Source organism: Salvia splendens, chromosome 21 (genome assembly GCF_004379255.2).
Source record: "Salvia splendens isolate huo1 chromosome 21, SspV2, whole genome shotgun sequence".
Classification (NCBI taxonomy): Eukaryota; Viridiplantae; Streptophyta; class Magnoliopsida; order Lamiales; family Lamiaceae; genus Salvia; species Salvia splendens.
This window is the reverse complement of record NC_056052.1, coordinates 24,560,946-24,570,991: the sequence shown is the minus strand read 5'-3', so window position 1 is coordinate 24,570,991 and position 10,046 is coordinate 24,560,946. Positions and strand designations below refer to the sequence as shown.

The 10,046-nt window shown below is 38.8% G+C and overlaps 1 pseudogene; it reads left to right on the top strand.

Annotated features, from left to right (window-relative positions):
- The first annotated feature begins 1,463 nt into the window (after positions 1-1,463).
- On the top strand, positions 1,464-9,020 carry LOC121784880 (annotated as a pseudogene).
- Positions 9,021-10,046: the final 1,026 nt, after the last annotated feature.

Below are 10,046 nucleotides of genomic sequence, written 5' to 3'. Positions count from 1 at the left end.
CTATTCCAAAAAGTTACAAAGATCTACTCTCTATATTCACGAAAATTAGCTACAATTTTCTTTTTAATTGGACCATGATATTAGACAAGTAGTAGTGGTAGTAGTGTATTATTTTGAGATTTGATGTTTTGAAAAGTGCATCCTTGTCTATTTTTTCCCTCAATCTAAGTCAATGGTCATTATCAGTATATCATTAATGCCAATTTAAGAAACATAGTAGGCATGTAGATGCATGGCAATAATGCACCGCTAAATACAGTAGAGCAGCATAATTATATACATTTATAATACTTGCATTAATTAATGTTTCATAATAGTGGTAGTTGTTATCGATTAAATTGTTCTATCATTTGATTTGTAGTAGTAGACCTACTTACATATTTACACATAGATGCAACTTTCCCGATAGCCTAAAAAAGGCGATAATTATAGTTGGAATATTTACTGTACCACTTAATGTTAGTGGTACTGAAATACAACTGGAAATTTCACATATTCTCAATTTTATATTAATTCCATATGTATTTACTTTTTTTATGGATATAACTACTACTCCTATTATTTAAACAATGACTTTTCGCTGAGTTATGTAAGTCTCGTAACTTTTTAAATTTTTGCAGTTGTCCAACAATGGTCAAAATTGAAATGAATATGACAAACATATGATATGACAATAAAATAATGTTATTATGGATAAAATTGCAAAATTATATTTTGAATGTTGATTAAATAGATACCAATTAAATGACAATTCTGAATATAATTGTAGGATTTATATTCTAGTTTCAAAAATAACAAATTATGTTTAATAAAGTGAACGATTAAAATGTAATTTGGGTTTAACAAGTTAACAAAGTAATTATATTTAATAGCAGTATATAATTTGTATGAATTATTTGTGTACCACCAAAAGATATTGTTTTATATGCGGAGATCATTTAAAAAATTAAAATTTTATGGAGTAATTTATTATTCTGATTTTCATGGAGTAATTGAAATTTTATGGAGTAATTTAAAAAATCAAAATTGTTTACTCCATATTGTTTTATGGAGTACTATTGATCATAAGACCATCTCCAACCATACACCAAAAATGAGTTTTGGTGTAGAAATATTCTCCAACCATACACCAAACTCAAACTCATTTTTGATATTTTTTGTGAAACAACACCATATTTGGTGTTACTGCAAAAGTTTTGTAAGACAAAAGCCCAAAAATAGCGTAAATCTTAAATTTGGCGTAAATGGTTGTAGTAAAATTATTTTTTTTGTGTGATATATACTTAAAAATGGGTTTGAGTTTGATGTAAATGATTGGAGATGACTTAATTTAATGAAATTTGACGATTTAAAAAATATTATCCCAAATTTTTTAATTATTAGTAAAACTCAAGTCCATTTGAAAAAAATAAAATACTTAGAAAATTTGCTGTGATGAACAGTCCCAACTACTTTAACTGTATTCTACACTCCATTTCCATCTTTCTCACCCCACCAAAGTCCAAAGTCCTACAAAAAATTCCAACCTAATTCAATCTACCACGATTTCCCTCCAATGTTTTTGTTGATCGCTATATGCTACCAAGAATCCGCGATGAATCATCAGCCCAAAAAAGAAAAGAAAAAAGCCCCCCAATTACAGAGAGAGTGGGAGGTTGATGGAGAATGAAATTTAATGCAATGGCATTGAACGACCTCCTTCCAGCCTCCGAAGTCGTTGCGAATTGACCCATTGCTTTTCCCAGACAATGAAAACATTTACTTAATTCATCTGCTTCTGTCGCCAAGATTTGGGGGCGGCCGCAAAAAAATGTTTCCAAGCAACACATTATGCGACGGCGGCGCTAGTGGAGATGAGGAGGATGGGCCTGTTATGGCCGCGTTGCAGAGGTCTCCGACGTTCTATCGCGCGCGAACCGCCGTCTGTCGCAACACTGCTGGGGAGCTGGCGTTGGTGGATGTTGGTAGAATCGGCAGTGATGAGCAGAAGCAGGTTTTGGATAAGCTCATTGCTGCTGTTAGTGATGATATGGAGGGTATTTTGAGAAGAGTTAGGCAGAGATTTGGTGTGTAAGGATTTCTTCAGAATTATGCATACCAGGTGTTTGATAATATGCCTGTGTTAATTTAGTATACCGTTTTTGTGTGGAACATATTAGATAGTAATTTTACAATGTGGTGATTTTATTATGCTCTCTCTGATTGATTCCAAATTCTGCTTGTGTTCTTTGCAGCGTAGGCCTGGAATTTCCAAAAGTCGAGGTTCGGTTTGAGAATCTGAAGGTGGATGCTTTAGTCCATGTTGGAAGCAGGGCTCTGCCGACTATACGTAATTTCATTTTCGACATGACTGAGGTAAACATGCAGAGAACGAAAATCCAATAAGCTAAGTGGTCTCTGTTTTCAAAATTAAGCTGACCTGTTTAATGGAAACATGGCATGAAAATAGGCCTTCCTGAGGCAGCTCAGGATTTTCTCTGGTGGAAGACGAAAACTCCCTATCCTAAACAGTGTAAATGTCATTATACGACCTTCAAGGTATATAGCGCAAGCTTAAGTAAATAAAATAATTCCTAAATAGTTAATTTTTTATTTATTGAGTGAGGTTGTTACTTAGGTTGACTCTGCTTCTCGGCCCTCCTAGCTCTGGAAAGACGACATTTCTCCTGGCTCTTGCAGGTCGCCTTGCACCAAGTTTGCAGGTGATCATGCAGTGTTATTTTTTGTCGCAATGATTGTGATATTACATTTAGCAAAGTTAACAACAAAGATGGCCTTCAGTTTTTGTGCAAGCAATAATTTATGTCAGTTATCAATTGCAACTTAGGCATTCCTTTCGTTTTTACAAAGTTTAGACTATTTTTTTAACGATCATCTCTGCTGTTCTATAAAATATGTCCCCTGAGATTCGTCTGACTATGTATCCATTCTCTCCACCTTTCATCTTGACTGTCCAAACAAGTGGCTTAAACGAGAGAAACACACCATTCTGACCAGATAATAAGTATAGCTTTTTAACTCTTTACCTCTTGTTCAACTGTTTACATATGGGAATGAGCTAGACAACACTCTAGAGAACTTGAAAGAGCTCTTAGTCTTTGGTGGAGATGCTGGGTTTCCCTATCCAGTGAATCCTCCTTTACTATGTGCTCTACCCTGTTTGGTGAATAAAATGCCATCGAGTATTAACTCTTATTTCTTGTGACGTCCTATTGGTCCCATTTAGTTCTTTTTAAGTAGTACATCTGCTTTTGAAGATGTCAGGGAAAGTAACGTATAATGGACACAGTCTAGAAGTGTTTACTCCTCTGAGAACCTCAGCATATGCAAGTCAGCAGGATTTACATATCTCCGAGATGACTGTGAGGGAGGTGCTTGAATTTGCAGGATCCTGTCAGGGTGCAGGATTCAAGCATGGTAACATCAACTACACATTCATTTTGGCACTTCTAGGAAAAGTCTTTCTGACATGTTTCTGATCCTTCATCTGAATTTGTTGGAACCATTGGATTCTAGAAATTCTCATGGAACTTCTTAGAAGAGAAAAAATTGCTGACATTTACCCGGATCAAGAACTAGATATATTCATCAAGGTATGTCTTCCTGACTGAAATTGTCTTTCACTAATGATGCTGGCTAGGATCTACTTGTCTTCCGATAACACATTTGAAAAATACTTAGTTTCTTCCTAGGCAATAGTTTTGGGGCAACAGACGAGTGTACTTGTGTAATACATCATGAAGGTGCGCCACTAAAGCTTAAACTTTCTTACCTCTGAGATAAGGCCTTTAAATTGTAAATAGATCTAAGCAAACTCAAATGTTTGGTAATTTGTACTTTTCTTCTGACTTCTCTGAGGACCATAGTTGGTGCAGTAGGAATGCATACCTGTGCTGATACATTGGTGGGGGATGAAATGCTTAAAGGAATATCTGGAGGGCAAAAAAAGCCGGCTTACAATGGGTATATACTCTTACTAGCTATGTTGAGCTCAATTCGCTGATGCAGAATATCTCAGCTTGAATTACTAACCTATAAACATCGGCAGCTGAACTGCTTGTGGGTCCTTCTAGGGTACTTTTCTTGGACGAGATATCAACGGGACCAGACAGCTCAACTACGCATCAGATTATCAACTATCTTCGGCACACAACTCATGCACTTGATGGTACAACATTAGTATCCCTCTTGCAACCGGATCCTGAGACATACAAGATGTTTGATGACGTAATTCTTTTTAGTGAGGGGCTAATAGTATGTCAAGGGCGCCTTGTGAAGATGCAGTTGATTTTTTTTCACTTTTATGGGTTTCAAGTGTCCATCCATGAAAAATGTCGCTGACTTCCTACAAGAGGTACTCATTTTAAGTTCAAGTTTTCCCTCAGAACCGTGCTCATTTGATTCCTTGCTTTGGAACTTACATCGTTAACCTCATGCATAGGTCTTATCTGAAAAGGATCGAGAGCAGTAATGGTTCAAGGACAAACGATACACATATGTACCTACTTCAAAGTTTATAGAAGGATTTCAATCCTTTCATGTCGGCAGTTCGTTGGCACAGGAGTTGGCCGTCACATTTGATAAAAATTACAGCCATCCATCTGCCCTGTCTACCAAAACTTACGGTATAAGTAGGGCTAAGCTTCTAAGGACCAGTTTATCATGGCAGATGCTACTTCTGAAGCAGAATTCTCCTGTGTTCATTTTCAAATTAATTCAGGTAATGGCATATTAATCATCATATAATGAGGGTGTTGCCCTCTTTCTCTAGCATCTGCATCTTATTTGGCACTATTGCTTGTGGTTTGGACTGCATAGACTTATACCAAAACTATTTTCTTTGCAGCTCCTCCTAATTATTCTTATGATGATGAGCGTGTTCTTTCGGACTACATTGCATCATAATACTGTGAATGATGGAGGCATCTACCTTGGTGCCCTTTACTTTGCAATAGTTGTGATTCTTTTTAATGGATTTATGGAGGTCCCGATGTTGATAGCTAAACTTCCTGTTCTATACAAACAAAGAGATCTGCGTTTCTACCCATGTTGGATTTACACTCTCCCCTCTTGGCTTTTGAGTATTCCCCTTTCACTTTTAGAATCTTTTCTCTGGGTAGCAGTTACGTATTATGCCATTGGCTTTGATCCTCAAATAAGAAGGTTGTTTTGTATGTTTCAAGTTTTATTCCGTGATCTTCCAACTTTTTTTTTTTTGCTTTGTCTGACAGTTCGACTCACGTTTAACTCTAACTTGCTTGTAATGCAGATGCATTTTTCAGTTTTTGTTATACTTCACTTTGCACCAGATGTCAATAGGCCTTTTTCGTGTGATGGCATCATTAGGGCGAAATATGGTGGTTGCCAACACATTTGGGTCCTTTGCTATGTTGGTTGTCATGGTCCTTGGAGGTTTCATACTTTCAAGAGGTACTCGGTGATGCCATTTTGCATATTACTTGATTACTTAATAATGTTAATATCATACTACATAATATGCTAACACTACCATTCTTGATTGTTTTGGGAATTTTTCTTCCATGCAGATAGCATTCCAGTTTGATGGATATGGGGTATGCCCAAAGTGCAGCTTCGGTTAATGAATTTCTTGGCCACTACTGGGATAAGGTAGTATTGCACAAGGCTATTCTCTTCCTTTTGATGACTTGTTTTACTTATAAACTGAACGACTTTGGATTATAGAGCAATTCCTTTTTTCCTGATGCTAGAAAGCTGGAGAAGGCACTAATTTGTCCTTGGGAGAAATGCTATTGAAGATTCGCAGTTTATTTCCAAGTGACCATTGGTACTGGATCGGAGTTGGAGCATTACTTGGATATACCTTATTATTCAACACTCTATTCACTTTGTTTCTGACTTGCCTAAATCGTACGTTCCATTCCTGAAAGATATCACCAAAGAGTTAATAGGAGATTTAATCATCTCATTAATTGTTGTGCAGCTCTTGGGAATCAGCAAGCTGTTATTTCCAGGGAGGATTGTCATGACAAAGTGAAGGGGAAAGAGAGTTGACGTTCCATCTTTTCTTTTGGAGAGTTTTTGCAACGTTCACCCTCTTTTACTGGTCCCCGAAAGAGCTTTGAATCTCACATCATGACTTTTGGAGAGTTTCTGCAGCAGTCACTCTCATACACTGGTATTCCAAAGAACTCTACTCACGGTTTCTATTATTTCCGCTTCATGATCTGCCACTAAGAGTGATCTTATTTTCATCTTCTTCACTGGTTTTCAGGAAAGAGCAACGAGAAGCAGAGAGGGATAGTTCTCCCATTCAAACCTCTTTCCATGTGTTTTAGTAATATTAACTACTACGTTGATGTTCCATTTGTACGTAAACAGCTTTTTTACCATGAGGTCACTGCAAAGGAAAACCTGCATTTTTAGGATATGTGACCAGCCTTAGCTCTATTGTGCTTTAGGAATTGAAGGGACAGGGCTTACAGGAAGAAAAGCTGCAGCTACTGGTAAGTGTAACTGGAGCATTCCGACCTGGTATCCTAACTGCATTAGTCGGTGTCAGCGGTGCTGGTAAAACCACCCTCATGGATGTTTTAGCTGGTAGGAAAACTGGCGGACATATTGAAGGCAGGATGTACATTTCTGGATATCCGAAGAATCAGAAAACATTTGCAAGGGTCTCTGGATACTGTGAACAGAATGATGTACATTCTCCATGCCTGACTGTTCGTGAATCACTTGTATACTCTGCTTGGCTCCGACTCTCCTCTCAGTGTGACTTCGCGATACAAAGAGTAATTTCTCGGGTTACATACCATTCATTTCCTTTGTTGTGTATATTCTCTGCCGTTATAGTATTTTTTTGAATTCCATTACAGACATTTGTAGATGAGGTTATGGCACTAGTTGAGCTAACTCAACTACGTGGAGCACTCGTTGGGGTACCAGGAGTGAAAGGCTTATCAGTAGAACAAAGGAAAAGGCTTACAATCGCAGTCGAGCTTGTTGCCAATCCTTCAATAGTTTTCATGGACGAACCTACTTCAGGTCTTGATGCCAGGTCTGCTGCCATTGTGATGAGAGCTGTGAGGAACATCGTTGATGCGGGTCGAACTATAGTTTGTACTATACACCAGCCTAGCATTGATATCTTTGAATCTTTTGATGAGGTTCTGTTCTGTTGTATGATTTTTTTGTCATGTTTTCTTCTTCTGAGGTTCCCCTGACACATATATCTAATCTATCATCCCTCCTGTTCCAGCTTTTACTCATGAAACGAGGCGGGCGGCTCATTTATGCTGGTCCATTGGGGGACAAATCTATCAAAGTCATTGACTATTTTGAGGTAACACTTGTTCCGAACCACTAATTTATGTCTAAATTTGTAATGCTATCCTAATTTTGGCTCATAAATCAGTATGTTATGTATGTCTGTGTGTTTTCTCCTAGGCTATTCCAGGAGTACAAAAAATAAGACCTGGATATAACCCTGCTGCTTGGATCCTTAAAGTGACCTCTCCGGCTGAAGAAAATCGCCTCAGTTTGGATTTTGCAGAAATATATCGTCAATCAGATTTGAACAAGTAAATATACTCGGCTCATCTTTTGAAGAGTATAAGTGATTATCTAGTTTTTGTCACCATTTCAGGCAAAACAAGATTCTGGTTGAGAGTTTATCCAAACCAGATAAGGATACAACTGAACTGAATTTCCCTAGCAAATACTCACTCTCATTTTTTGGTCAGTTTTTGGCATGCGTTTGGAAGCAGAACCTCTCGTACTGGCGTAACCCGCAGTATACTGCTGTTCGCTTCTTCTACACGGTGATCATTTCCTTGATGTTTGGATCAATCTGCTGGAAATTTGGATCCAAAAGGTTAGTTACCTCTCTTGGTCTCTTTCACATCCCGTTGATTTGATTCTACTTTCCCAACTGCAAAATCAGTAACTCATGGAGATTTTAATGTCTACAGAGAAACCCAGCAGGATATATCCAATGCTATGGGGTCTATGTACGCAGCTGTTTTGTTCATAGGAATCACAAACGCAACATCCGTGCAGCCAGTGGTATACGTTGAAAGATTTGTTTCGTATAGGGAAAGAGCTGCTGGGATGTATTCTGCACTGCCATTCGCCTTAGCCCAGGCACGGCCTTCTCCCTGCCCCCTCGTCTGATAAAATGAGCAGTTCACCGCATAATGCTGCACTAACCCACGCGTGCTCGTGCAGGTTGCAGTGGAGTTCCCTTATGTCTGCACGCAGTCCATCATCTACAGCACCATCTTCTACCTGATGGCATCGTTCGAGTGGAACGTGTGGAAGTTTCTATGGTACATATTCTTCATGAACTTCACATTGCTCTACTTCACCTTCTTTGGAATGATGACCATCTCTATCACCCCCAACCACAACGTGGTTGCCATCGTAGCTGTCCCCTTCTACATGATGTGGAACCTCTTCAGCGGCTTCATGGTAAGTCATTTGATCCCGTTTAAACGAGAATTAACTTTCTTGTGATGATCATGTGTTTTGGCAGAGGATTCCGATATGGTGGAGATGGTACTATTGGGCGAACCCGATCGCATGGAGTCTGTATGGACTGCTAACATCTCAATATGGAGACAGAGTGATCCGGTGAGGCTGAGTGATGGTGTCAACACATTACCTGTGAAGCAACTGCTCAAGGATCAGTATGGATTCCGACATGATTTCTTGACCCTTGCTGCTTTCGTGGTAGCCGGATTCTGTGCTATATTCGCTGCCACCTTTGCCGTTGCCATCAAATACTTGAACTTCCAGAGGAGATGATGAATCAAGCTTGCATATTTTGTCAACAAAAATGTTGAGAACGTCACACTGCAATACATATATAATTCAGATAAGTTCATAAAACTTGTGGAAAATTTCCCACAGTATTGGTAGAGGTAGATAATAGAGAATTGTTGCATTTGGGAATTCCAAATATATGGATATTATGACAACTACAAACATAAATGTAAGATCTTGCGGCAATAAAAAATACTAGAGTTTTTATGTTTGTATGAAATTGTACTGAAACGTGATTATTTATTCGATTTATTAAATAAATCGAGTAAGGAGTGTTATATACCGGATTCAAGATTGATGATTGATGATAATTCTAGTGGAGAACATTCGATGATTGAATGCAATTTGCAAAAGAAAATTCTGAGGCCAAGAATACTTGGTAAATGTGGAAATTCTTATACTCTTTACGTCCAGTATGAACATTTGGTTTGACACGAGTTTTAATGCATATTTAGCAAAGTAAGAGAGAGACAGGAAGAATTTTTTTTAAAGTATTTTTAGTGGAAAATGGGTCTTATCTCATTAAAGAGAAAATGAATTTCTAAAATTAGAAAAATCATTTTTTCAGAGATGAATTAAAAGGGAAAGAATTAATATATTTTAGGACGGTGAGAATACTACTTAGTAACTTAGGGCACCCGCAATGGGGCGCCCGATGGCACGCCCTATGGCGTCCATCGTCCTCGGGCGCGGACGATGCCCCATTGTGGGTGCCCGCCATCATCCGTCCCCTTCGTCCGCGGCCGATCCATAGGGCGTGCCCTATAGCGCGGACGATGGCCTATCGTCCTCGCCATTGTGGGATTGGCGGACGATGGTCGCGGACGATGGCACGCGTTTTTTATGGTTATTTAAACCTCGTTTCTCATTCACTTGTCCAGCACGGCGACCGAGCCCCCCGCTAGAGGATTACCGCCGAGCTTCAATGAGGTTCTAGCTAGCCAGGTCTCAATGCGCAACCAAGAAGACCATGTTCAGCTCATGAACGACATGATTGAAGAAGTGTGGGCCCGTAACCGCCGTCGCTGAGTTTGCGTATTTTTTAAATTCGTATTGTAATGTATTAATTTCTATAAATGAAATGAAGTTTTTTCCTAATTTTGTGTGTTATTTAAATTTTCTATAAATGAAATGAAATGAAAATTCATAGGGCGCCCCATTGCAGGTCGGGGGTAGGAGGATAAAACTGATGACGCGGCGCGCCATAGGGCGCCCCATTGCTAATGTCCTTACTACTCCTA